The following is a 27,347-nucleotide window of genomic DNA, read 5'->3' as shown; positions in this document are numbered from 1 at the left end:
GATCAAAAGCATTAACTACCCCATACTTCTGGGTTGTGTATCACTGCCAGGCAGATCATAGGCACCACCTGAAGCTCATCAGAGGAGCCTGGGCTACAGAGGCTGGGTCAGGTTGTACCTGTGTGAAACTGGTTGAAGTCTTCATTGCTGCTACAGCAATGGAGGCAATAAGAGGTGAGTCTGAGAGGATTTGACACTGCATAACAGGTGGCCAATACAGAGAACTACTGAGGGATTTTAAAAAAAAAAATAAAAAAACTAGAGGGATTTTAAAGGACCCATATAATCAGATTTATACACTGGTGAGCTGATAAGTGTTGAACATCTAGCTTTCTAGAAAAAAAAGTGTATGTGTGCACATGTATGTCCATGTACTTTTGTCTGTTATAAATTTTACTGCTATAAAGGGTGTGTTGCACACAGTTATAAGTAATAATAAAATATACGATACTCTTTATTGTAAATTCCATGTAGCCAACTGATTCTCACAGAATTTTTTTTGGTTTATACTGAATTCTTGTATTCATAGCCAATCTATGGTTACAATTGATGAAAGAGGCTAGTTGTGACATTAGCGTTGGTTGTTTTCCTTTACGGAATGGAGTAAGATGAAAGTGAAACAATGATGTCATATTTCAGAACTTCCCTTGTTTTTTAAGGCATCTTCTTTATAAATTGGATAGTTGTTTTTGAATACTGAAAGAACAGTTCCTCAATTTTTTTGATTTATTTCTAATGTAACAGCTACAGGAGCAATACATTTCATTACATTTTCTCCATGACTTCCTTGAGGCTAGACCATCAACAAAACAAAAATCAAGCTGCGATTTGTAGTATTTACCATTTTCTGTGTGCAAAACGCCCATCATGGCCAATTTCAAGCTACAGGAAGATGGAGGTGGGAAGAGATGTGCCCTAGCACAACGTTATATAGTATCTCTGCCTCACAGATAAAATAGATGTAAATAACCTTAAGAGCACCGACAACAGTAAAATGTAGTAAAGTAATAAGGAACTGATATGCTTGAATATTTATTACCTTTGTTTCGAGTATAATTTATTTTAAGTTTGTATAAATTTTTAATACTGTATTTTTATGCAAATAACACACAACTTCTGCGTTTGTTTGCCTGCTGTACCCTCCCTCCATGGGGCACCCTCACAAGTGCTGCCATGGCAACCCTTTTCCACATAGTGCTGTAAAAAAATTAGCATAGTGTGCTTATGAAAATACCTCAAGGGGGGAGGATGAGGCTGGCAAACAAATGCAGAAGGCGCATGTTCTTTGCGTGAAAAACGGTAATCACTATGTTTAACAACTGACTCACAATATTCCTGAATTTAACAACAGGCCCAACCCAACACTGGAATCATATTTTTAGATTTCTTTAATGTATGAGCCAGACTAGCATACTGCTGAAGTTATATTTTTAGAAGATCACTTTGGGAGCTATCTGTAGAAATGTTTTAAAGGGAAATGGTCCAGAGACAGGGAAAAAGTACCTGAACTGGAGCCCTGTTGTTGTTGTTTGCTGTCCAGTCGATTCCAACTCATAGTGACCCTACAGGACAGAGTAGAACTGCCCCATAGGGTTTCCAAAGAATGGCTGGTAGATTCGAACTACTGACCTTTTGGTTAGCAGCCTAAGCTCTTAACCACTGTGCCACTAGGGCTCCTCCACACGTATAGGGGTTAGGATTCCAACACATGTTTTGGGGGCACACAATTCAATTCATAACAATGGCCATGGGCCAAAAGAGTTTGTGGGTGAGACTCCTGCCCAGCCCAAGCTACTAGTGCCCTCCTGAGAATGGGGTTCGTGTCAAGGGAACCAGATGCCAGGCCTTGTTTTTGGGAGCTGGCAAGTCTGGGAGAGGAGGCTCTAGAAAGGTGCTGGAACCTGGTGCGCACCCTACTGTGATGTCTCTGTCTCCTGTGTCACCAGGAGCCTCGGGTTACTGGCTTTGTTTTTCCGTGACCCACAGAGCCAAGGGAGAAGACAACACTCTCCACTTCTTCTTGCAGCTTCTCGCTTGGCAGCCTCAGCTGTCCAGAGTTAGGCAGGGAACAGACAGCTTCTCTTCCCTCTCTTGGTTTGCCCTCTGGCAGCTTCCAAAAGTCTATCTGAAGCCACTTCTCCCCTGTAGATCGGCTGGTACAGAAGACAGCCTGAAGACCAGGAGCCTCCCAGTCCATCTGCACACCCAGAGTATCTGAATCTCACTTCAGAGCCATCCAGCCCCCTCTACTCTTAGTAGATAGTCAAGTGGAGTAAATACAAGGATGAAAGTGGTACCTGGTGAGTGGCTGTTCCAGTAACTGAGCTATGGACTATGGAGGGCAGCTCATATATGGCTGGGCTGTGGGACAGGGAAAGAGGATGGAGTTGAGATTCCAGGTAAAGTTTAATCATATTCTGTTTTGAACTTGAAGGAATAGGTGCTGTGGAATATACATGTGGATTCGGGAGAGAGGGAGGTCAGGAATGGCACTATTGGGAGCGGTAAAACGTGGGTAAAAAAAATGGCTGAGAGACCCCCTTCCCCAAGAGGACATAGAATGAGAAGCCGTGTAGTGGAATGGTAGACTAGGTGGAGTTTAGAACCTCGAGGAGCACCAGTGTTTAAGGGATGGTGTCAGGAAAGGGAGCCCATGTAGCAGATTGAGGAATGTCCAGAGAACTCTGAGGGGAAGGAAATGGCACAAACAAAGTGGCTGAGACACAAACGATTGTGGGGTATACTGGGAGCAGTTTGGCCCATTGTGTTTACGCTTACAGTTTCCCAAGTTTATCTATTCAGAGTTACGATTATGTTAACCTTGCTTCCCTTCCTCCTTAAAAAAAAAAAAGGAGTCAGACTCTGAAGTATTTTAAATGAGCCAGGGTCAGTTTATAGTGTTAACACTTTGATCAGACCTTTTGTAGTCAGCGTGAGGAGAAAACAAACGTCGGCTTTTTCCGGCTTGGTGTCTCTTGCAGTGTTTTTTCGTATTAATCACTTCATTTTCCTCTTGGCCACGGGCCTGACATTTTTTTCTCTGATAGTTGTCAGCTGCCTGGTGTGTCAGGCAGTTTTTCACTGTGATACAGGGCCACAGGGGAGCTCAAGCTGGCACAGTTACTGCCAGGAGAGATTATCCAATAAACAAGGTAAGCATGTGCTTAGGGCTTCAACAAAACAGGGGTACCATTTGTCCAAAGCAAAGACCCATAGATGCCAAGCAGACAGATACAAGGAAAAGTGAGCACACAACAATGACTCAAGAAAGGCTCGATTCATTATCCTTATTACATACGGAAGTAGATTTTGTTCAGCAGCTTAGTTGTGAAGAAATCACTGAAGAATTTGTAAGAGCAAAGAATGGAAAGAAATGTTTTTAATTATAACATGTCAGATATGAAAGATCTATCTAAAAATAAAATACAGTAATTTGTTGTAATATTTGTTTGCTGATCATTAAATTTTCTTTTATGACATATTTTCATTTATAATTACAGCATTTATTATGCAACCAGCATCAAAATTGAAGTATGAGCCATTTAAAGCTAAATTGGTGAACATCAATCTTTCGTTGTGGGAAATCAATAGAATTTTACATTGATTATTGAGACAGCTAAGCTCACTGACTCATTTTCTTTGTTGTAGAATATGTGGGATATTCTCTTTGTAGAAAATGTGGTATATAGCAAAAATCTTAGCACCCCGCATCCACTAAAAATTTTATGACCCAGTTCATCTCATTCTGCCAAAATGGCATATGCACTTTTGTGTTCAATTGCTAATATTATAGTTGCATTTAAAAAGAATTTACGTCGTGGATAGCTAAGATACATACACACATTTACATATACATGTGTATATCTAACTGACATATCCCGTTTGAATGCATGAGTAAGCAGAGGAGGGGGCACCACAATTATCAGTGTTAAGGGCCCTCACACGCCTTAATCTGGCCCTGGTTACTGCCCAAAGTGTGTCTCACTCTTGGTGGTTATGTTCAGTAACATCCAGAAATCCCAGTTCTACTGAAATGAATTATAGGCTTTAAAATGACCGTGTGGTTTGCGTTTAGCAAAAATATACCCCAGACCTATACAAGGGTTGTTGGTATTGGGAGAAATAAGCTGACGCCAACAAGAAAAAAAATAAAAAGACACTACCTAAAGAGATAGTAGAGAGAATTTTCTACATCACAAATCTCTAGAATAAGTAGATTTGGTTGTGACCACAGGCTTGACATATGAAATACTATTCCGTGGGAATTAAAGTTAGTGGCTTTGTGAAGGTATTTACCACAGACTTGAAAACTTTTCTCATATTCTTTTGACAAAGCAGAGCAGTATGGAGAAATAAAGACAGGCTTTTTCTGTGACTGTTTATCTGCTCTAATCCTCTTAAACACTTAATGTGTCCCCATGCACATAGCAGTGAAATGAAACATAGCTAATCCTGGTGGTGTAGTGGTTAAGCACTACGACTGCTAGCCAAAAGGTCCACGGTTCTACTCGACCAGGTGCTCCTTGGAAACTCAGTGGGGCCATTCTACTCTGTCCTATAGGGTCGCTATGAGTCAGAATCGACTCAACAATGATGACAGGTTTGGTTTTGGTTTTTTATACCTTATAAAGGAAACCTTGGTGGCGTAGTGGTTAAGAGCTATGGCTTCTACCCAAAAGGTCTGTAGTTCAAATCCACCAGGCGCTCCTTGAATACCCTATGGGGCAGTTCTACTTTTTTTTTTTTTTTAATTAACTTTTATTAAGCTTCAAGTGAACATTTACAATTCCAATCAGTCTGTCACATGTAAGTTTACATACATCTTACTCCCTTCTCCCACTTGCTCTCCCCCTATTGAGTCAGCCCTTTCAGTCTCTCGTTTCGCGCCAATTTTGCCATCTTCCCTCTCTCTCTATCTTCCCATCCCCCCTCCAGTCAAGAGTTGCCAACACACTCTCAAGTGTCCACCTGATTTAATTAGCTCACTCTTCATCAGCATCTCTCTCCCACCCACTGACCAGTCCCTTTCATGTCTGATGATTTGTCTTCGGGGATGGTTCCTGTCCTGTGCCAACAGAAGGTCTGGGGAGCATTGCCGCCGGGATTCCTCTAGTCGCAGTCAGACCATTAAGTATGGTCTCTTTATGAGAATTTGGGGTCTGCATCCCCCTGATCTCCTGCTCCCTCAGGAGTTCTCTGTTGTGCTCCCTGACAGGGGAGTCATCGATTGTGGCCGGGCACCAACTAGTTCTTCTGGTCTCAGGATGATGTAGGTCTCTGGTTCATGTGGCCCTTTCAGTCTCTTGGGCTCTTAGTTGTCGTGTGGCCTTGGTGTTCTTCATTTTCCTTTGCTCCAGGTGGGTTGAGACCAATTGATGCATCTTAGATGGCTGCTTGTTAGCATTTAGGACCCCAGACGCCACATTTCAAAGTGGGATGCAGAATGTTTTCATAATAGAATTATTTTGCCAATTGACTTAGAAGTCCCCTCAAACCATGTTCCCCAGACCCCCGCCCCTGCTCCGCTGACCTTTGAAGCATTCATTTTATCCCGGAAACCTCTTTGCTTTTAGTCCAGTCCAATTGGGCTGACCTTCCTTGTATTGAGTGTTGTCTTTCCCTTCACCCAAAGCAGTTCTTATCTACTGATTGATCAATAAAAAACCCTCTCCCTCCCTCCCTTCCTCCCCCCTTCGTAACCACAAAAGTATGTGCTCTTCTCCGTTTTTTCTATTTCTCAAGATCTTATAATAGTGGTCTTATACAATATTTGTCCTTTTGCCTCTGACTCATTTCGCTCAGCATAATGCCTTCCAGACTCCTCCATGTTATGAAATGTTTCAGAGATTCGTCACTGTTCTTTATAGATGCGTAGTATTCCATTGTGTGAATATAGCACAATTTATTTACCCATTCATCCGTTGACGGACACCTTGGTTGCTTCCAGCTTTTTGCTATTGTAAACAGAGCTGCAATAAACATGGGTGTGCATATATCTGTTTGTGTGAAGGCTCTTGTATCTCTAGGGAATATTCCAAGGAGTGGGATTTCTGGGTTGTATGGTAGTTCTATTTCTAACTGTTTAAGATAACGCCAGATGGATTTCCAAAGTGGTTGTACCATTTTACATTCCCACCAGCAGTGTATGAGAGTTCCAGTCTCTTCGCAGCCTCTCCAACATTTATTATTTTGTGTTTTTTGGATTAGTGCCAGTCTAGTTGGTGTGAGATGGAATCTCATCGTAGTTTTAATTTGCATTTCTCTAATGGCTAATGATCAGGAGCATTTTCTCATGTATCTGTTGGCTGCCTGAATATCTTCTTTAGTGAAATGTATGTTCATCTCCTTTGCCCAGTTCTTGATTGGGTTGTTTGTCTTTTTGTGGTTGAGTTTTGACAGAATCATGTAGATTTTAGAGATCAGGCGCTGGTCTGAGATGTCATAGCTGAAAATTCTTTCCCAGTCTGTAGGTGGTCTTTTTACTCTTTTGGTGAAGTCTTTAGATGAGCATAGGTGTTTGATTTTTAGGAGCTCCCAGTTATCTGGTTTCCAGTTCTACTTTTTTCTATAGGGTCACTATGAGTCGGAATTGACTTGGTAGCAGTGGGCAAGACCTTATAAGGACCTCTGGTGGCACAGTGGATAAGCTTTTGGCTGCTAACCAAAAGGTTGGCAGTTTAATTCCACCAGTGCTCCTTGGAAACCCCATAGGGCAGTTCTCCTCTGTCCTATAGGGTCACTATGAGTCAGAATGGACTTGACAGCAGCATTTTTTTTTTTTAATACCTTATAATGGAGCCCCATGGCACAGTGGTGAGAGCTCGGCTGCTAACCAAAATGTCAGCAGTTTGAATCCACCAAATGCTCTTTGGAAACCCTATAGGGCAGTTCTACTCTGCCCTGTAGGATCACTATGAGTCGAAATCAACTTGACAGCAATGGCTATGTTTGTTTATTATACCTTATAACAAGAGCCCAGGTGGCATAGTGGTTGAGTGTTTGGGTGCTAATGGAAAGGTCAGCAGTTCAAATCCGCCAGCCGCTCCATGAGAGAAGACGTGACAGTGCATCTGTAGAGATTCACAGCCTTGGAAACCCTACGAGGGCATTTCTACTCTGTCCTACAGTCTCGCTGTGGCTAGGAATCAACGCTATGGCAATGTATTTGGTTTTTGTTTTTTTATATCTCATAACTACCACCCATCTGTCAGTTCGGTATACTGTGGTGGCTTGAGTGTTGCTATTTTGCTGAAAGCTATGCCAATGTTATTTCATGTACCAACAGGGTCACTCATGGTGGACAGATTTCAGCAGAGCTTTCAGACTACGACAGACTGGGAAGAAAGGCCTGGTGATCTACTTCTGAAAATTAGCCAGTGAAAACCGTATTGATCACAATAGAATATTGTCTGATATAGCACTGTCAGATGAGCCCCTAGGTTGGAAGGCATTCAGAACACACAGTAGCCATAATAATAAACTCGAGCATACCAACTGCGGTGAAGATGGTGCAGGACCGGGCGACATTTCGTTCTGTTGTACAAGGGATTGTCATGAGTGTGACCCAACTCAGCAGCAACCAACAACAGTACCTTATAGTGTAGCAACTTCAATGTAGAAGTCTACTACTAGGGAATGGGACAACTGAAAAAAAAAAAGAGTCCTTATATCAGGAATTGTTTGGCTACTAGTATCAGAGACCCCAGATAGTGGCTTAAACACACAAGGATTTATTCTCTCATGTAAAAGCAGTCTGGAATTAGGCAGTTAAAAGCTGCCATGATGGCTCCAGAAATCATTGGCTTTCCCCAGCTGCCATCAGTCTGCCATCGTCAGTATGTAGCCCTTGTCCCAGATGGCTGCTGAAGCTCCAGCCATCATATTGAAATTACAGGCAGAGACTGGAGGGAGAGGGAAGAAAGCATTGCCTTTTTAAGGGCATGTCTCAGAATTCCAGCACACATATCTCATTGGCCAGAGCTTAGTCACATAGCTGCACCTAGCTGCAGGTGTTGTGTTGAATTCAGTCTATACCTCTAAATTATTATAAATCTCATCTAAAAATTAATGAAATCACAGTTTTCTCTTCTCCTGGCCATTATTGCAAGAGATTAGGGGAGAGCTCTTGCAAGAGTGAGATTCTTTAGTGTCTTTCTGAATAATTCTATCAAAATTGTCCAATGCCAAGAGGTCTTCCTCTGTGCCTTCTCAACGGTAATAACTGTAACACCAGTCAGGGTTCAGCTACAGAAACAGAACTAGTAGGTTACGTACATTAAGGGTTTTATTAGAAGAAATTGGCTTACTCAGTTGTGGGAGCTGACTAAGCAAACCAGAGGTTCGTAGGGCAAGCAGTCAGGAAGGGGAGATCAAGCAAGCAGCCTGGAACCCTGTGAGCACGAGCTGAAATGTGGAGGCTCTGAACTCAGGAAGGGTGTAAGGCCTCTTTTAAAGGGCTTCCAACTGATTACATCGGTCCCACCCAGGATAATCTCCCTTCTCATTAACTTAAAGTCAATTGATTGGAGACTTTAATGGCAGCTGCAAAATCCCTTCACAGTAGCACGTAGATTAGTGTTTGATTCAATAACTGGGAAAAGATGTGTATATGTTACGAAAGGGCTGCTTTCTACCTTCGTTTCTCCACTTCTCTAGAGAGAATATCCCTGTAGTTCACCCTAACTGAAAACACAAGAAAAATAATTTGGGGGAATATAGTTCAGCCTAGCACATCACAAAGCCATCACACACCACTATTTAGTTGTCAGAGAGAGAAGGTCAAAACATGTCAATGTTTCTTCAGTTCAGGTGTTCTGGCAAAAGGTATGTGGATATTATGATTATTGGCTAAAATAAGAGCCTGCTATTAATTGTGCATTTTAATTATTTTTTATGCTTTGTTCTCCCTTTCATTTAAAGTAGATTATTCAGTTTATTTTACATGGTTTCATTAAGGAAGTGAAGAGTATTGAAGCTTATCAACCATTGTGAATTTATCAAAGTTGGCAGCACTTAATATTTGTTTTAAAAACTAATGGAGAAATGTAAATTTTTTAATAGCACGAATATTCTTTCTCATCTTTACCTCTCTTTGTCTTCTGCATACCGAGATACTAACGGACCTTTCCTCCTTTATTCAAACCAATAAAGTTGTTGTGTGCCACCGACTCATAGCTATTCTATAGGACAGAGTAGAACTTCCCCATAGGGTTTCCTAGGCTGTAGTCTTTATGGCAGCAGATCTCCAGGTCATTTCTCCCGTGGAACCGCTGATGGGTTTCAATTGCTGACCTTTCAGTTAAGTAGCTGGTACTTAACCATTGTGTCACCGGGGCTGCTTAAACCAGTAATGGCTTTTGTAACTAAAAAAAAAATTGTAGCGTTGAAAATTTGTTTTTACTGATGAGACGCAGATGTTTATTAATCTTTTATTGAAGTAGTTCTCTATATTAAAAAAAAAATTATTGAGATATAATACACATGCCATAGAAGTAACCCTTTAAAGTGGTGTTTAGTATAGTCACAAAGTCATGCGTTAATCACCACTAATTCTGAAACCTCTATATTTTTTATATTAAATGTAGATATGAATGTTTTAATACAGTTGAAGAATTTTTAATAGTCAGCTCTGTTGTCTCAAATTCAAATTCACTGAAGAAAACTAAAGCTGGTGGTTTTTGGTAAGGGCAGAGCTGGAAACATTTGCTCTTAATTTTCTGATGTGAATACACATAGGGCCTTCGTTAGGGGAATTTCTACCACAATTAAGCATATGACTCCCTCAGATGAAATTCAGAATCAGGGCTTTCATTCATCGATTCAGCAATCATTTACTGAACCTCTACTTTATGTCGGGCCCCAGCAGCCACAAGTCAAACGAGACTTTCTGAGAAACGTGTGGTCAGGTAGGTGAGAGACTGGGCAAGCCACTCTGTTGGCCTTCACGATGCCATCTGACTCTAAGCCTGGGAGGCACTGCTGAAGCCATGGAGAGCAGTGTGTAGGGATCATGTCTGTGGATTTGTAGGAGGGAAGGTGACTGTATCTCTAAAGATACAGCAAACACAGGAGAGATGACTAAGTTCTTCTAAGAGATGAACACTGAATGTCCCTGCCATGTGGTGAGTAGGAATTGAAGAGTTGCCACTCCAGTATGGTTTCAGCCCTCAGTTCCCTCCTGTCTCTACATAAATACCACCTGGCTGAGAGAGTCCTTCCTTGACCAGCCTATCAAAAATAGAACGCTGCCCTGCTCCATCATTTTGCTCTGCTGTCTGTGTCTTCTGGGCTCTCAGACATGTCTTAGTTTCCCAGTGCTGCCGTAACAGAAATACCACAAGTGGATAGCTTTAAAGAACAGAAATTTATTTCCTCACAGTTCAGGAGGCTAGAAGTCGGAATTCAGGGCCCTAGCTCTAGGGGAAAGCTCTCTGTCTGTTGGTTCTGGGGAAAATCCTTGTCTCTTTCTGCATTTGTAGCCCCAGTTCCTTGACGATGTTCACATGGTATCTTGCTTCCCCCTTTTGTGCTTGGGGCCATGTGTCATCTGTTCTTTTTATAACTGGGAAGTGATTAGGTTTAGGACACACCCTACACTAGTAGGGCCTCATTAACATAACAAAAGAAAACTCTATTCCTTAACAAGATTACATCCACAGGTATAGGTGATAAGATTCCGAAGCATATTTTTTCTCTTTTTTTAATTTATTTGCTTTAAGTGAAAGTTTACAAATCAAGTCAGTGTCTCATACAAAAATTTTGCTATGTACTCCTAGTTGCTCTCCCCCTAGTGAGACAGCACACTCCTTTCCACCCTGTATTCCCCGTGTCCATCAGCCTGCTTCTGTCCCCCGCTGCCTTTTCATCTTCCCTCCAGACAGGAGCTGCCCACATAGTCTCATGTGTCTACTTGATCCAAGAAGCTCATGCTCACCAGTATCATTTTGTATCTTATAAAAAATATCTATCTTATAGTCCAGTCCAATCCCTGTCTGAAGAGTCTGCTTTGGGAATGGTTCCAGTCTTGGGCTAACAGGAGATCTGGGGACCATGACCTCTGGGGTCTTCTAGCCTCAGTCAGATCCTTAAGTCTGGTCTTTTTACAAGAATTTGAGGTCTGCATTACACTGTTCTCCTGCTCCATCAGGGATTCTCTGACAGGGCAGTTATCAGTTGTTCTGCTGACTCTTCTTGAAGTGCTCCTCCATTGGCCCCATGATTCTGCTCTCCTTTGCCTCCCACATTACTGGGAGTGACCTTGCCCCACACCTTTTGCTTAAGGAAGAAATGTGGTCATCTTTGACCCTTCTGCCTCCCTGCCCCCTAACTACTTGGCTGGTTGCTGAATCTTTCCTCGGTGACTCCTTTCCATTCCCACACTGGCCACTGCCTGGGTAGGGACTCTTATATCTGCAGTACTGCTAATTCTCTGCTTCTAGCGTTACAAAGTGATCTTTCCAAAACATTGATTGGATCATGTTGTTTTTAAATCCTTAATCCTTCTATGGCTCCCCATTACCAAAGATTGGATCTAAAACTCCTTTTAAGACCCTTTTCAACCTGGCAGGCATCTGGATTCTCAGACTAATTTCTAACCTCAACACACACACACACACACGCATGCACACACACACACACACACACATTATCTCTCCTCCCCTTCCCTCCCGTCATCTCCCCTCCTCTCCTCGCCTCCTTCCCCATCTACAGGGCTTGTCAGTGCTAGAACATGCCGTGTGCTGTCCTGCTTTGAGACACTGTGAATAGAATGTCCTTCCTCACTTGTCTAACAGAAATATCCTATGCCTTGGCGAGGTCACCCTGACCCTGCATTTTCCCTGCGTGCCGAATCAGTCTGCCCCCTTTGTTTCAGGCACAGCCCTGTTTGTATACAGCATACTTTGGTTGGCTGGGCCACGCAGGCTGCCTCCTCCATTTGTTTATCAGCTTTCTGAGGACAGTATCTGTCCTATTCATCCTTCAATCCTCAGTGTCTAGCAGAGTGCTTAGCACATAGTAGGTATTCAGTAGATACTGGAATGAGGGAATAAAATTCAAATAAATGAACACATTAATGGCTACAAACCAACCCCTATAATGGCTTCCATTTAAGCTCAAACAAGTTTTTTTTTTTTTTGTAAGCAAGAGTTTGCAACAGAAGTATATAACCATAACTGTATGAAGTGGTCTTCGTTGTCCTCTTAAGCTATCTTCGGCAGTGGTGTGTTTTTATAAATGTGGAGAACTACACATGGGCGAATGTGTAACAGCTCTTTTTTGTCCAGGAATGAACTGAATTTTGTCATCATCTCGACAGTTCTTTCCTGGTCAGTGGTGTGGAGACATGAAAAGTTTTTAGGAAAGTTCAACACATTTGTAATAAAAGTTTGTTATTTTGTTTTGTTCATTGGTATTTTTTTTTTTATCTGTTTGTTTTAGTTTTCATTTGGGAAGCTAATTGTAAAAATGGGGCAGGGACGTCTGACCTCTCCTAACTTCACAAGGGGGAGGAGAGAGAATCACCGTTAGCATCAGCTCAAGGCTGATCCCTATGAGGTGGAGGACAGACATACCTCCCCCCTCCAATCCTTTCGCTAATTCTGACACCAGCTGTCCCTCCCGCGACACTCTCTACTTCTCCGCTGGTTTTGACAATTTGTTACAGTGGCTACACAGAACTCACAGACCACACCCACGATTATGGGGTTTATTAGGGAAGTAAGAGGTTACAATTCAGGGTCAGCAACGACTAAGGATACAGTTCTTCAGTGAGGACAGCTCCTTGGCTATGCCTAGAGGCAGCCTTCTCCCTCAGCCCCTAGGCCCCCCAGCCTGGCCTCTGTCCTGCTTGGGAAAGTATAACAAAGTTCATTAGCACTGCCAATAAGTACACAGAGTACCCCACTCTGCCAGAAAGGCTCCTGCCTGAAGGTACTCAGCTCTCTTGCTCCATGGGTTGTCAAGCCTACTCTAGGTGCCTCGCTCTATGGGCGTGGAAGCCCACTGCGCCATCTCACTCCAGTCTCCTGGTTCTGCTGCTGCCATTTATCTGTTGCTGCTTCTAGCCATCTCGGGCCATCTCCAATGTTACAGCTCTTTCTCTGTCTCCTGGGTCTAGGAGGTTCTCAGCACAGGAACCCTGGGTCTGAAGGATATGCTCCATTCCTGGCTCTTCTTTGTGGTAGTGAGGTCTCCTCTCAGCTCTGGGGTTCACTGTCTTTTTAAGCCTAGTAGGATGGCAAAACTGACCAATCCCCTTGTTAGGATTCTATACACCTTATTTGCATGGTCCCACGCCCACAAAGGGTGCCATACACCTTACTTGCATTATTAGCATGTCCAATACCCTGGTGGGCTACAAGCACCTTATTTGCATAGTCCTATTACCCAATCATTACAAAACCACGAATGGCTAAAAGGGCCATGTTAAGTAACAGAGACACAGGCATTTAGAAAACCAGAGACAAACTGGTTTACTGAAGTACTAAGTGAGTGAATTCACCTATATGGGGGAGCCAGGAACCCTGTGCGTTAAGGAAAAATTCATCCCTACCACCTCCCTGGTGGTGGTAGTTTGTAAACGTGGCCTGATTTTCTGGGCAGTTAGTAAACTGATACTACTGTTTCTCTTTCCCTATCACCCATCTCGTTAGTTTTCAGGCCTACATACCCTCTTTTCAGTCCTTACAAAGAGAAAATTTAGGTGCACTTACAAACACAATGGTTGACAATTGTAACAATAATAATAATTAAAATTGCTGTCATGTTGATTCCGACTCACGGCTACCCTGTAGGACTGCCGGCCTTTTGGTTAGCAGCTGAGCTCTTAACCACAGAACCACCAGGGCTCCAATCCAGGCTCAGCATGTTTGCAGCTTCATAGGAGGTATCTGTCTTTGAACTTGCGTTGACCTACGTTGCCTGTCTTTCCCCTCATCCTCCGCATGCACCGTGCACATTAAGAAGCGAAAAAGATGGCTTCCTTCCTTTCTAGATATATTGACTTCTCAATGAGTTATATACAAACATATTTTAGATTTCTTTCTTGGTTGCTTAAATCTGTAACGTTTCCTCCTAGGTTAGTATTATGGCCATGAGATTTTTCTTGGGTGCTGCATTTCAAACAGCCAGCTCTTGTAATGTGAGAGAAGAGTTGGCCACTTGGGGGCACCCAGGTATTTATTTAAAGGGAAAAAAACAGGAGGAATTGCTACGGACAAGTAAATTTCATCTCAAGAAAGAAGGAAACAATTGCCAGTGCACATAGTCCATTCCAACATAACCCCTCCAGAAAGGAGGCCTGTGTTGAACACAGATGACCATCCCTAAGGAAAGGAATTCACCAGCCAGCCTGATTTACTCTACAGAGACAGAAACACCTGGCCTGACCTCTGGGCAGGGCCCTTTGTGCCAGGTGCCCAATTGTCAGTGGTGTTCTGCACAGGCACACAGCTTTGGGGATCTTAGAGGGAGGCCAGCGTGGAAAAACAGAATGGGTGATGATTTCAATGGGCAAGCAAATTCAACTGTAGGCTTTTCAGAAACAGAATAAACATCTCTTGCAGCCAATTTGTTGAGACATTTGAAAAATCACATCAGCTCTTTGTCTTGTTTTTGCCACTTCATGAAATAAAAACAACTTCTTTAAAATTATTTCTAAGAACACGAGGGCAAATAGTGTCCTTAAATTTTGGAAAGACCAAATGGATGTGTGGATTGTCTAAACACAGAGAATTACAGAGGCCAGAAGAATTGAAAATGCTGGAGAATGTTACAGTTAAAGGATGGGCATTGGAGTCAAAGATCCCAGCTCTACCATTTACTAACTTTTCTGCTCACTTCTAACATGCCCAGATCAACAGTTTTTCAGACCACTCATACCTACATTCCTGTGACTCTACCATGTTTTTACTTCCCCTCAACTGCCCTCGCATCCTAACTTTCCTCTCTACTCAGCTTATATTCCATGGTTCATCATTGTGATCACTCTACTTGCCTCCCTTCTCTATCATACTCTCCTGCAAACCCCGACTCTGGTTAAAATCAGTTCTTTACTACCTCTGCACTTTCCCTCCAGTAGCTGAGCATGCCTGGACACACATACACACACGCATGCACGCAAAGCTCTGATGTCATTAAATGGATCATACACACCTCCCTTCCCTTCCCTTCCCCTCAGCACTTGGGCAAGCCTACCACATTCTGTAGTCAATTCATCCCCTAACCCTCCCAGGTGCCTATTTCACACTTTTTTCTCTTTCCTCCAACCTCCAACATCCCTTAGTATCTCTCATCTAATGATCTTGCTTCTTATTTCACTAAGAAACCAGAAGCAGCCAGAAGAGAGCCACTGTATCTCCCTACCGTTGAACCCCTGCTCCCTCCGTACATCTTCCTCCCCATCCCCTGTCCTTCATGATGGATGTGCCGTGTGTGCTCCTGGTAGAGTTCCATCTCACCCCAATGCAGCAGATCCTTCTGTTCCTGCCTGCTCTAAACTCTGCTTCTAATGTATCCTCCTACTAACTTTACTTAATGTGCCTCTTTTTGTTGGATCATTCTCTTATTCATACATTCTATAATGCCTTCCTTCTTTAAAAACACCCCCCTTAATCCTGTCTCTCTCTGACTTTGCCGCATCTCTCTGTTCCTCCTTAAAGCAAACCTCTTTGAACAGAGAAATTGAAAAAATAATAGTATCTAACTTATACCAAACCAAACCCATTGCCATCAAGTCGATTCCAACTCATAGCAACCCTACAGGACACAGTAGAACTGCCCCATGGAGTTTCCAAGGAGTGCCTGGCAGATTCAAACTGCCGACCTTTTGGTTAGCAGACGTGCCTCTTAACCACTACGCCACCAGGGTTTCCTATCTAACTTATAACCAAAAAAAAAAAAAAAAAAAACGAAACCCAGTGCCGTTGAGTCGATTCTGACTCATAGCGACCCTATAGGACAGAGTAGAACTGCCCCACAGAGTTTCCAAGGAGCACCTGGCGGATTTGAACTGCCGACCCTTTGGTTAGCAGCTGTAGCACTTAACCACTACGCCACCAGGGTTTCTAATCTAACTTATAAGGCAGGTGCAAATATCAAATGAGATATTGTGTGTAATAAGATATTGTGGCAATAGTGTTGACTGTTATTATAATAATTATTAAATAATACAAATGATTTAAGTCATATATGTGAATGCTATGTAAAACAAAATTTGCCAGCTATACGTTTTTTTTTTTCTTTTTACAATAGCTGATTTCAGAGTTATAACTTGTAATCCATAGTAATTGATAACATAGTTGGAGAAAGTAGACTTAAGTACATGAAGTTAAACACCATAGATTATTTAAATAACCAGTTCAGACAATAGTAAAGCAAAGGCCACTAGCCATAATTAGTTGTCTAATGAATTTGTTGATGATGATTGTTATAAGTATTGAGGAATGAAAGTGGCATTTTGATCCAAGAGGACTTTGTGGAGGATGTGGGTTTAGGGTGCCTCTTGAAGGCTGGGGAGATTTTGAAGTCTTTAGGTTTGCATTCAGCTACTAACTTAAAAGGTTGGTGGTTTGAACCTACACAGTGGTGCAGCCAAAGAAAGACCTGGTGACCTGCTTCCATAAAGATTACAGCCAAGAAAACCTTATGAACAGTTCTACTCTAACACATGGAGTTGCCATGAGTCGGAATCTATTTGATGGCAAGGACTTTGGCTTTGATACTGGAGAGGAGGGAAGGGCAACACAGGGCAGGGTGGGCCAGTGGCACAAACCCAAAAGCAGGGGAAAAACTAGGCAGCTTGAAAAACAGAACAAACCAGTTTGGCTGGAAGGAGAGGTTTTGGGAGGAAGTAGTTCCAGAGGAAGGCAAAGGAAACAGGGTTTTACTTAATTGGGCAAACAAGAAGGAAGGAAATATTTCTGGGTGATGAGGTAAGAAGGTAAATTACGTCAGTCTTGTGTTTACCACGCCCTGTCCAGTCTGACCCTGCAGTGCAGGCCGCTGGGCGGGAACCTTTGCTTCCCAGGAAGTGGGTAGGTGTGCAGCTATTGAACTTTCTTTTTTTATCCACAAGAAGCCTCACTCTAGTTTTGAGGTGACTGTGACTAGAAGGCAAGTGACAATTTTCACTATGGCTCTTTATTTAAAAAAAAAAAAAAAATGAAGAACCTTGGAAATTAAAAATCAATAAATCTGGAAATAATTTCCATTTTAACATGCATATTGAGAAATACTGAATGTGTTTTTCAGTAGAGTATATTGTGTCATACTAGTTTAATTTAAAGCTGTGTTTGCACTGTGTGCAGAAGGTGGGACAGGGCCGAAGTGGTCTGTGAACTGATCCAGTGAGAAAAAAAGAAAGATAAGTTATCTAGCCAACCTGGAGATTACATTTGTTTGAAATTATACAGTTTTGTGTAAATTTGCTGCAACTTGAAAGGGTGCCAGCATGCACGCACCTTAAGTTTTTTGTTATTACCCTGTTGCAAAATGCTGTTACGTTCTGGAGGGTTGGAAGCGGTTTCCGAGCAATTTGTGGTGACTAAGAAAATGATCCTGTAAAAGCAAGAGAAGCAATGTTTAAAAGTAAAATGTAGCTCTGAACTATGACAGGTGTTGCAGAGTAGGGGAGGGCTGTGAAGACAATAGATGGCTTTGCTGTAAGCACAGCCTGGCAACACGCATTGCAGGTTACATAGTGATTGTCAGTTGGCGGGCACGGCGAGGAGAGAACGCCCGATGACCTAATGCGCCAACATATGTGAAGGCACTTTGTGACTACATGGAGGCATTGTTATTATAGGGTGTGGACCAGATGGTAGGAAGAGCATGAGGCTGGGGTCCTGGGTTTGAATCCTGAGTCCATCTCATACTCCTGTACCGGTTGTCTTGAGGTGACTCCAACTTATGGTGGCCCCACTTGTGTCAGAATAGAACCCGTGCCATGGCCCACAGGGTTGTCAGTGGCAGTTTTTCGGATGTAGATCGCCAGACCCTTCTTCTGAGGTGCCTCTGGGTAGACTTGAACCTCTGACCTCTTGGTTAGCAGTGGAGCATGTTAACCATTTATACCACCCAGGGACCCCTTCTCATGCTAGGTTCCCCTTTCCAGAATTGCCTTTTTAAAAGTATCTTTCTTTCACCCTTTAAATCAGGTATTCTTTACTTTTTTTGCACAATGGGGATACCTTTAACAGTCTAGCCAAGCTAATGAATCTCTTTTAGAAATAATGTTTTGAAATGTGTAAAATTAAAATGGGTAACATTACAAAGGAAACCAATTATACTGACATACAATTATCAATAAAAAGGTAAGTAGTGATATAATGATTCAGGTCCTTCATTATTAATGTGTTACAAAACAAAATCTAGTGTAAAGTCTAAGAATATCGTAATTTCAAAGTATCAATGAAGCCATATTTTGAGATATTAGCAGCAACTATAATGTGATCTGAAAGTATCTTTGGTTTCTATTGGTGACAAGTCACAGGTACAGCTTATTTTACTGTAGATTAATGTCTACATTTGTGATTGAAAAGATGTTTAATTTTCAATTAGAGGTTGTAAAAATAAAGTTGACCATCCAAATTCATGTTGTTGTTAGGTGCTGTCCAGTCGATTTTGACTTATAGCAACCCCACGTGACAGAGTAGATCTGCCTCACAGGGTCTCCTAGGCTGTATTTTTTGTGTGAGCAGATTGCCAGGTCTTTTCTCCCAAGAAGTGACTGGTGAGTTCAAACCACCGACCTTGTGGTTAGCAGTGGAGCTCTTAACCACTGCACCTCCAGGGCTCCTTAGTTTATAAAAAACAAACAAAACCAAACCCGTTGCCGTCGAGTTGATTCGGACTCATAGCAACTCTACAGGTCAGAGTAGAACTAACTGCCCCATAGGGTTTCCAAGGAGTGGCTGGTAGAGTTGAACTGCCAACCTTTTTGCTTAGTAGCCAAGGTCTTAACCACTATGCCCCTGAATTCTTAACCACTATGCCCCTGAATTCTATCTGAGACACTCAGAAACCTCATGCCTTAAAAGTCTACCCTCTCCTTTTCAGCTGTGCACTCTGAAATGGCAATGCCCTTGTGCCCCAGCTACAGACATCCCTTTCGTGCTAATGTCTCCTAAGTCTCACTTCCCATCCAGGCAGAGACTAGGGCACCACCATACTGGCATCTGCTGTGGATGGTACCCAGGACCTCAAACTTAGCCTGCAAAAGGAACTCACCTTGATCATCCCTCCTTCTTCCCACCAACCTGCTTCCTCCTGTGTTCCCCAGCCCTGAATGACTCCGGCACAGAACGTGGCGCAAGCAGGGAAGCTAGCAAGCATTGCCACTGCCACATTTCCTGCTGGGATAACTACATCACTCTACCTGACAGAGTTTCTGAAAGTGCTGATTTGTACAGTTTACTGCACTGGTCTGCCCTTCCATTTACCTGGAATATCTTCTAAATTTCTGCTTATCCTACAAAGCCTGTTGTTAGTTGCCGGCTTCAACTCATGGCAACCCCCTGGACAACAGAATTCAAAACTGCCTAGTCTCGCACCACCCTTAGAATCGTTGGTATGGCCGAGTCCGTTGTTGCAGTCGCTGTGTGTTTTGAGTGCCTTCCAATCTAGGGGGCTTATCTTCCAGCACTAGACTGGATTCTTTTGTGATCCATAGGGTTTTCATTGACTAATTTTTAGAAGTAGATCACCAGGCCTTTCTCCCTAGTTTGCCTTAGTCTGGAAGCTGCTCTAAAACCTGTCCATCATGGGTGACCCTGCTGGTATTTGAAATACTGGTGACATAGCTTCCAGCATCACAGCAACATGCAAGCCACTACAGTGTGACAAACTGACAGACGAGTGGTAGCCGCAGGCCTAGTGCCTCGTCTTTCCCACATGCACATCTGCTCACTTCCTGGTTTAAAAATCCCCAGATGATTATCTCTTTCCTCCACAATGTGACATCAGAGGACTCCTACCTTCCTTGCCAGTGTTTTCTTTTGCCAGTCAAGGTCCCTGAAATCCCTCCCATGGCCCTAACTCCATCACCCCTTTGCTTTGGCAGGTCAAGTGACCTCTGCCTGGAGACCCTTTGCTTTCCATATCTCCTTCAGGTCTGGGTTATGTGGCTTCTTCTCTGGAAGGCATTTCTCAGCCTGCCCCTTCACAGAGGACTGTCCACTGTGTAGTCGTTGTCTGCTCCCACCCCACCCAACTCCCTGCCCTCCCTCTGCATTTAACCAGGGTCTGGCAGGGTTTCATATATGGTAGGTGCTCAAGAATGTCTGTGCAATGGAGGACAGGGTTATACAAGTATGTGATTGGCAGCATGAACTTTGGAGTCAAAGTGCCTGGGTTCTAATCCAACTCCACTACTAGCTGTGTGATATTGGGAAGGTACTTACTATTCGGGAGCATTGGCTTTCTCATCTGTAAAACTGGTATTATAATAGCATTATGAGGTTTAGATGAGTTAACACTTGTAAAGCACTTTAGAACCATGCCCGGCTCATGGTATGAGCCCCCAAAACATCAGCTGTTAAGATTAGTTTTAGTTTCAGTAGTGTGTGGCTTGGGTTCATTTCAAAGTCACATCCAACTATGCTTTTATTTTTGCTGGGGTTTTGTTAAAGTGTGTACTATAGTTTGGGGCCCACTATTTAACTGTTTGGAGCCCTGGTGGTGCTGTGGCTAAGAGTTCAGCTGCTAACCAAAAGGTTGGCAGTTTGAATCCACCAGCAGCTCCTTGGAAACCCTATGGGGCAGTTCTACTTTGTTCTACAGCGTCTCTGTGTGTCAGAATCAACTCAACGGCAACAGTTTTTTTTTTTTTAATTTACCTGTTTTTTTTCATCTTAGAGGTTGATATCAGACATTTATTTTAGCAGAAATAATTTATGTGAGGCAAAAAAATAAATGCTTTTGACAGAAAAATCCTGGGGACCACAGACTTTTAACAGCTCCATCAGCACTTAGCTAGCTATGCTGGAGGTCTCTCCAAGTTTCTTCCATTTTAGAGATTACCTTGGTCTCCCAGGAATTTTTTTTTCAGTTCTTTGGGCAAAGGGGAGATCAGTATTACTTATCAGAGGATATCTTTGGGGATGCAAATCATCATATGTTTGCAAACCAGACCCACATAAAAGAGATGGTTTTGAATGTAATTTTTTTTTTTTTTGCATGAGCATTTTCATATCCTCTAGAAATGTTCCACTCTTACGGTGGGATCAGTAGCGGAATGCGGAGCACACTGGGAGACACGGTCAGAGGAGGTGACACCAAAATGACTCTCTATAAAACTTTTGTGCGGTGTTTCAGCAGAAATTTAATATTTTTCATAAAAATAACCCCGTAGTTAGTTATAACAACAAAAACATTTTTCGTAAGCCCAGCTTACATGTATCAATATACCTACAAGGCTAAAACTCTATGCTGATTTACTTTTTGAACCTTCTGATGAGCCCTGGTCAGAGCTGTCATTATCACCCAGTTACAATAACGCTTCGAATCACGTGGTTTTGTCTGCAGGCGCTACAAGAAGGCGTTGTTTCTTTGCTGCTGGTGTTTTTACAGTCACTGATGTTTGTCAAATTTTCTGGTGTTTTAGCTACAATATTGTAGTAATTAGTATTTGTGAACCTATATCCATAACTTTTTGAGACTGAGGTAATAATTAAAGGAAAAGGAGAAAAATTTAAAAAGGCTTCTGCTCAGTTACTAATAATGTAATTCGATGGAGAAAGATTTTACAAAACAGTTTTGTTGTTAGTATTCATATAATCCAAGGAATATTACGTTTAAGCAATTTACAGTTATACTTTTCACATGTTATTCAATGATTAAAATTGGTAATAAATGTTACTAAGGTTTCTGTATGGTGTGGTATGGGTGAAGGGCCATGGAGGTGGGGGGGAGTGACACCATGGGTTACCGCACTGGGCGACAACAACCATAGTGACACCACTGCCTTCCTGTGGGAAATTTTCAAAACACGATCCTTACCAAACATTGTATGTGGCATTGATGTACTCTTATAAACTGATCCTTCTCTCTCCCCTTTTTGTTTTTCTTCCAATATCAAAATAGTACTATTTCCCCTGAGGTTTGTCAACTGTTCCAGCCTTCTCTTGGTTTTGCCACCAGGTGGGGTACTGTCACCTTTTCGATGTCAGCCACAGGTCCTGAGGCGAGTTTTCCTTTCCCACTGAAGTAATTGTCTTGCCCTCTCATTCTAAAGTGATCGCCAGAGAAATTCTGAGCCCTGACTGGGGGTGAGAGAGGGCAGCTGGGAGAGTGTTAGATCTGAGATAGTCTCCCGGCTTTTCATGCCTGACCTTGTTGAGGTAATATGCTAATGGCTTATGTTTCATAGGTTTTGAGTAAATTTGATTTTACCAGAAATACGTGTAAAGGTATTTGGCAACAAGTGACTCAAGTTTTTCTTGGCATTTTCAAGCTTATACTTTAGGAGAAATAATAATTTAAGTTTGGAAAGCTTAAGCAGTAAGTTAAAATCCCTCTTATTTATATATTATTTAAAAAAAATAAAATGGGTATTTATATTAAATGGAAGCAAGTCATTAGAACTAAAATTGCTCTTGGAGTTAAGAAGTAGGAGAAAAAATGTGTATTTTGTGACAGCGTTATGTTCAAAAGCCAAGCATGGATACTCTTTCTTAAGCAATATGCCAGCATATTATTGATTCTATTGTAAGATTTAACTGCCTTAAGGACATTATCAATTATGTTTTTCTAGAAAGAAAAAGAAAATGAAATTTCTTACTTTGAAACCATAGTGAGTTTAAAAGGCAGCTGATTCTTTTTTAGGGCTTTGGACCCATTGGATCCACTTCAAACCCCTGCTGAGAATTTGCATTTTTCCTCCCAGATATACTTAATCAGAATCTATAGTTTAACATGCCCCACAGGTGATTCTTTGTATAATAAATTTTGAGAATCACTGCTGGACTAGTGGTTCTCAGAATAGGTCCGAACCAGCAGCGTTAACATCACCTGGGAACTTTTTAGAAAGGCAAATTCTCAGCAGGGGTTCCAACTGGAATGAGCTACCCTGCCTTTTATATTATAAATGTATCCTGAGTTAGATGGTAAAACTGAGTTACAAGAGTGATTTTCAAATTTACCAACACTGAGTCAGAATTAGAAGTCAGGAGGTTCTTTGGTGAACCTCTTTAATTTGTATTAATATTATTTTGGACTTTAGTGATTGATGAAGTTTTAGGCATGTTTAATGGAATCAACCCGACGGCAACTAACAACGACAACACCACGATGCTGTAAAAAAAATCTGAAAGTAGTGATACCATGTGAGTTTGATTCTCAGAAACAATAACTTCACGTGTCCCTCTTATGCAATGCGAAATTGCAGTATTATGTGTTCCACCGCCACCACCCAACTTTGACAGCAGTATAAAAGTCATTTCATGGCCCTCGTGGAGGGCAGACTGTATTCGCCTTGTTTAGAATGAATCAGTCCCTTTAATACAGTGTCTGAGGGGAGGGAAGGGCATGAGAGTTCTCTGTTTTTAAGGTTGTGTTTTAAGGTTTCTCAAGCAGCAAGAACAGAAGCGAAGCCCGATGCCTTAGTCCACCCTCTATGTGGGTTTTCTTTCTCACAGCCCTGCAGTGTCTATTTAACATATGGGGAGTGGTTTCAAGTTCATTACTAAAGCTTATAGGCTAAAGTGCTTTGTGGGCTTGGCTAGGACTTAAGTTGCCTTTAGGGAGTCAGCCTGCTGTGAGCTTGAGAACAGGATTGCATTCCCTGTTTCTGTGGATTCTCAGGGTAGTAAATTTTTTCTGGGTTTTGGGCTGTCAGCCACCTTGGAGAGTAGTTTCATAGTAAGGAGTCTTCTGTCTTTCAAGCAATATGAAGCGACTGCTTCCACAGGGGCACCAGGTTAGTGGGTAACGTTTTGAATTTTGCCAGATTTTCTTTCTGCACTGGGGGTGATGATGTGACAAGGACAGGGTAGCAGCTGTGCTGTTGCTGCCTTGTTTTTGAAAATCGTGTGACTTTGTTGATCCTATGGGGACTTGGGGGGTGCTGTTTCTCCTGATCATATATGCATTGTTTACGATATTGAATACAAGTGGAAACCAAGAAGAAATGACATACAGTATATGTTTGGAGTTGCAGCCTGGAGATCTGTATTTGTTTGTAAGCATTTTCGGTTCCTTTTTTCGGAATTGCTTTCCTTGCGTCCTCCCATTCGGCCTTCTAGATATCACAATGGTTTTATGCATGGTTGGCTTCATTTTTTTTTTTTTTGCACATTAGGCAGCAGCGTGCGGTGGCCCAGCCAGTGTCCCTGTGCCTCTCCATACTTGTGCAGGCTTGTCTGATGCATGGTTTCCCCTGGGCCTACTGCTTACAGTTACAATGAACCGGATACAAGTTCAATTTTCTGTCTGAAAAGTCAGATATTTGTCTGCTGTGCCTCATAAAATACCTGCCTTAGAAGCCATTTGGGCAGAGCGGACAGGTGGATTACGCTGGACTGAATCTTGTCCTCAGTTGTCACTGTGCTTGTTCTCAGATTAGGGCAGGGGTAAATAATGACTGTAAAACTGGAGTGTGTCTTGTAAAACATAAAAGCACTGTTAACAGACATAAAAATGAAATTAAGTCAGTAGAATTAAATACCAAGAGAATATCTTCCTTAACCTCATTAACTTGAAGACCTAGAGAGCAATTCTACTTTTGTCAATTTGTCAACAAAGCAATCCCGCGTCAAAGTGTTCTATAAAAGGAGTTCAATTTGATGGTGTTTTAAAGTTTGCAACACATTATGAAGTACAGCTTCTCTTGTATTTCAAATATGATTCGACTCGAAGACAACGAGTTTGGTCTTTTCGATTAGTTCAAGGTAATTTAAACTAGTGTTTAAAATATGCTGGCGGGCTTCTGTTATTGACGTTTTATTGTCCTCTTTGCTTCTCACTGGGAAATACTATGTATCAGGAAAAATCTCTTCCTTCATGTTCTCCTCTGTTAAACAAGAAAAAAAAATTGAGGGAGAAGGGAGACAGAAATAGGTACTTAAAAAAAAAAATCACCGAGGTGAATCTACTACACTTTAAGGATCCCAGTTCGCATCTGTGCTGAGGCTGAACTTGTAAAGTGATTATGGCTGCATTGCCATTTTGGGATTACAAAATTGATGGTAATTTATTCCCCCAAAAGACAGTTGTATTATTGTAAATACAGTTGTATTACTGCCCATCTCTGGAGATATTTTCTTTAATAACAAATCCGTTAGATCAGTTTAGCTTTCCAAAAAAAAAAAAAAAAAAGGCAAAGATTGCTAAGAATTGTGTTATATACACACCATTACTGCATATATGTGCTATTATGCTGTTAATGGTATTAATTTCAGTTTTAAAAGCAGACCTTTGTAGAGAGGATTTTAACAGTTCAATGATTTCAAAGAAAACTGTTAAGACATTTTACTCATTGATGTATTTGTTTGTGCTTAATGGGTACAGATAAGAGTTTTTAAAAGTTCACACAAAGCTCGTTTCTGTCTTAAAGACCTTAATTTCTGTGTTCTCAAGTGCTTCATAGCCTGTTCACCTTGAGGTAATAACGAAGCAGGATCCCACTCATTAGAAACGGAAATAAACAATCTGGTAAGGGATAGGGTAAAAGGGAAACTCCCTAAAAACCAGATTTTAGGGTTTTCCCAGAGACTATTGACATTAAAATAAGTTTCCTTCAAAAAGGGGGGGAGGTGGTACCATAGTCTGCTAAAAATCTATAATTTGGGGATAAAGTAAGTAAATCTCAGATTATACCTGTTTCTGAGCTTGGGTCACACACTGCAATTCTTGTTCTCATCTTGCTGAATTTGGTTTAGTTCTATTACATCTCTGACTTTTGGCTCAAGTCAAGTAAAGACAGGCATTTTTCTCACTCTGTATGGTCTAATTCTAGGTTAATCCTTGAACTGATTAATTTTTATTCAACATGATTTCTTGGTGATAGGCAGAGTGCACTAGTTGGCTCATCAATCTCAGATGGTTTATGAGCCTTGCTGATGACCCAGAAACATGTGATCCCAATTTGCTTTAAAATACACCAGTTTCAAAGTTGAAGACAGATGCTTAGACGAACGATTTCCAGTTGAACTGGCCCACACCTGAAACAACAGAGAAATTGCATGGCAGTAGAAGATAAGGAGTCTGAGGAAACAAATAACTGTGAATGATTTTGGTACTCGAAGTGGGCTTTCAGACTGCTGAACCTTGGTCGATTTTCGCCTAATAGGCCGGTTCTGTTGACACCCCTCTTCTCTGGCATTCCTGCCCATAGTCTTTGTGTGTGTGTGCGTGGTAAATATATAGGTAACAAAACCCTTTCAACAGTTGTCACATGTACGGTTTGGTGACGTTAATTATCTTCAGCATGTTGTTCAGCCATCACCATTAACCGTTCCTGAGTTTTTTCCATCACCCTTAACAGAAGCTCGATGCCCCTTAAGCTTTGTGCCTCCCTTTTCCATTCCCTGCCACCCTTGGTAACTGCAAATAAACTTGGTCTCTATACATTCATCTATTCTAAATAATTCGTATAAGTGGGATCATGCAATATTTGTCCTTTCATGGCTGACTTATTTCATTCAGCATAAAGTTTCCAATGTTCATACATGTTGTGGCGTGTATCAGGACTTCATTTCTCTGTATAGCAGAGTAATATTCCATTGTACGTATGCACAGCATTTTGTTTATCTATTCGTCTGTTGACGAACAGTTGGGCTGTTTCCACCTTTTGACTGCCCATAGTCTTGATCCTTGTGGTAGATGGCTTGGGAGGTATAGAAGCTTAATGTGCAATTTATAGCTTTGTTAGATTCATTTAGTGGCAACAATGAACAGGCCACCCCTGCCTTTTCCATACTCCCCACGCCTGGTTCCTGTCCTTAACGCTGTTAAATTCGTTTAGTCATGACAGAAAATAGTTATTATCTAGAGAGATTGCAAAGGCTGAGGGAACTCTACTGCCTGGGCTGATCCGACCACAGATTTCCCCAGTTCCCCGTTTCATTCTGAAGAACTCAGGCTAAGTCTGATCTCCCAGCATTTCAGGGTTGGCGGGGCGGGGGGGGGTGGTAGTAGTAGTGATAGCAGGAGTTGTCGAGGTTGTGGTGATTGTTATAACAGTAACTGTCGCTTAGATAGCATTTCCTACCTACAGCCACTGTTCTAAGTCACTTAATCCTTACAACAACCCCAAGAGGGTGATTGCCTTTATTATCCCCATTTTACAGTTGAGGAAACTGCCCCAGAAAGGTTTCATAATTTTTCCCAAGTCACAGCAGCTAGTAAGCAGC

At 41.9% G+C, this 27,347-nt stretch overlaps 1 protein-coding gene across 5 annotated transcripts in view; it reads left to right on the top strand.

Moving 5' to 3' along the window:
- PLD1 (phospholipase D1) overlaps positions 1 to 27,347 on the top strand; it is a 230,693-nt gene that overhangs the window by 16,242 nt on the left and 187,104 nt on the right. Inside the window, exon 1 of one of the 5 annotated variants that reach the window (XM_064275473.1) lies at positions 23,430 to 23,914. The exons of 2 other annotated variants lie outside the window; for them this stretch is intronic. The gene's annotated coding sequence lies outside the window, so the exon portion shown is untranslated. Of the gene's footprint in view, positions 1 to 23,429; positions 23,915 to 27,347 lie in introns of those variants that run through there. 2 more of the 5 variants (XM_023555501.2, XM_023555504.2) reach the window with 2 other exon arrangements.

The sequence above is a fragment of the Loxodonta africana genome, chromosome 23 (assembly GCF_030014295.1).
Source record: "Loxodonta africana isolate mLoxAfr1 chromosome 23, mLoxAfr1.hap2, whole genome shotgun sequence".
NCBI classification, from domain to species: domain Eukaryota; kingdom Metazoa; phylum Chordata; class Mammalia; order Proboscidea; family Elephantidae; genus Loxodonta; species Loxodonta africana.
This window is presented reverse-complemented; position numbering and strand designations above follow the sequence as displayed.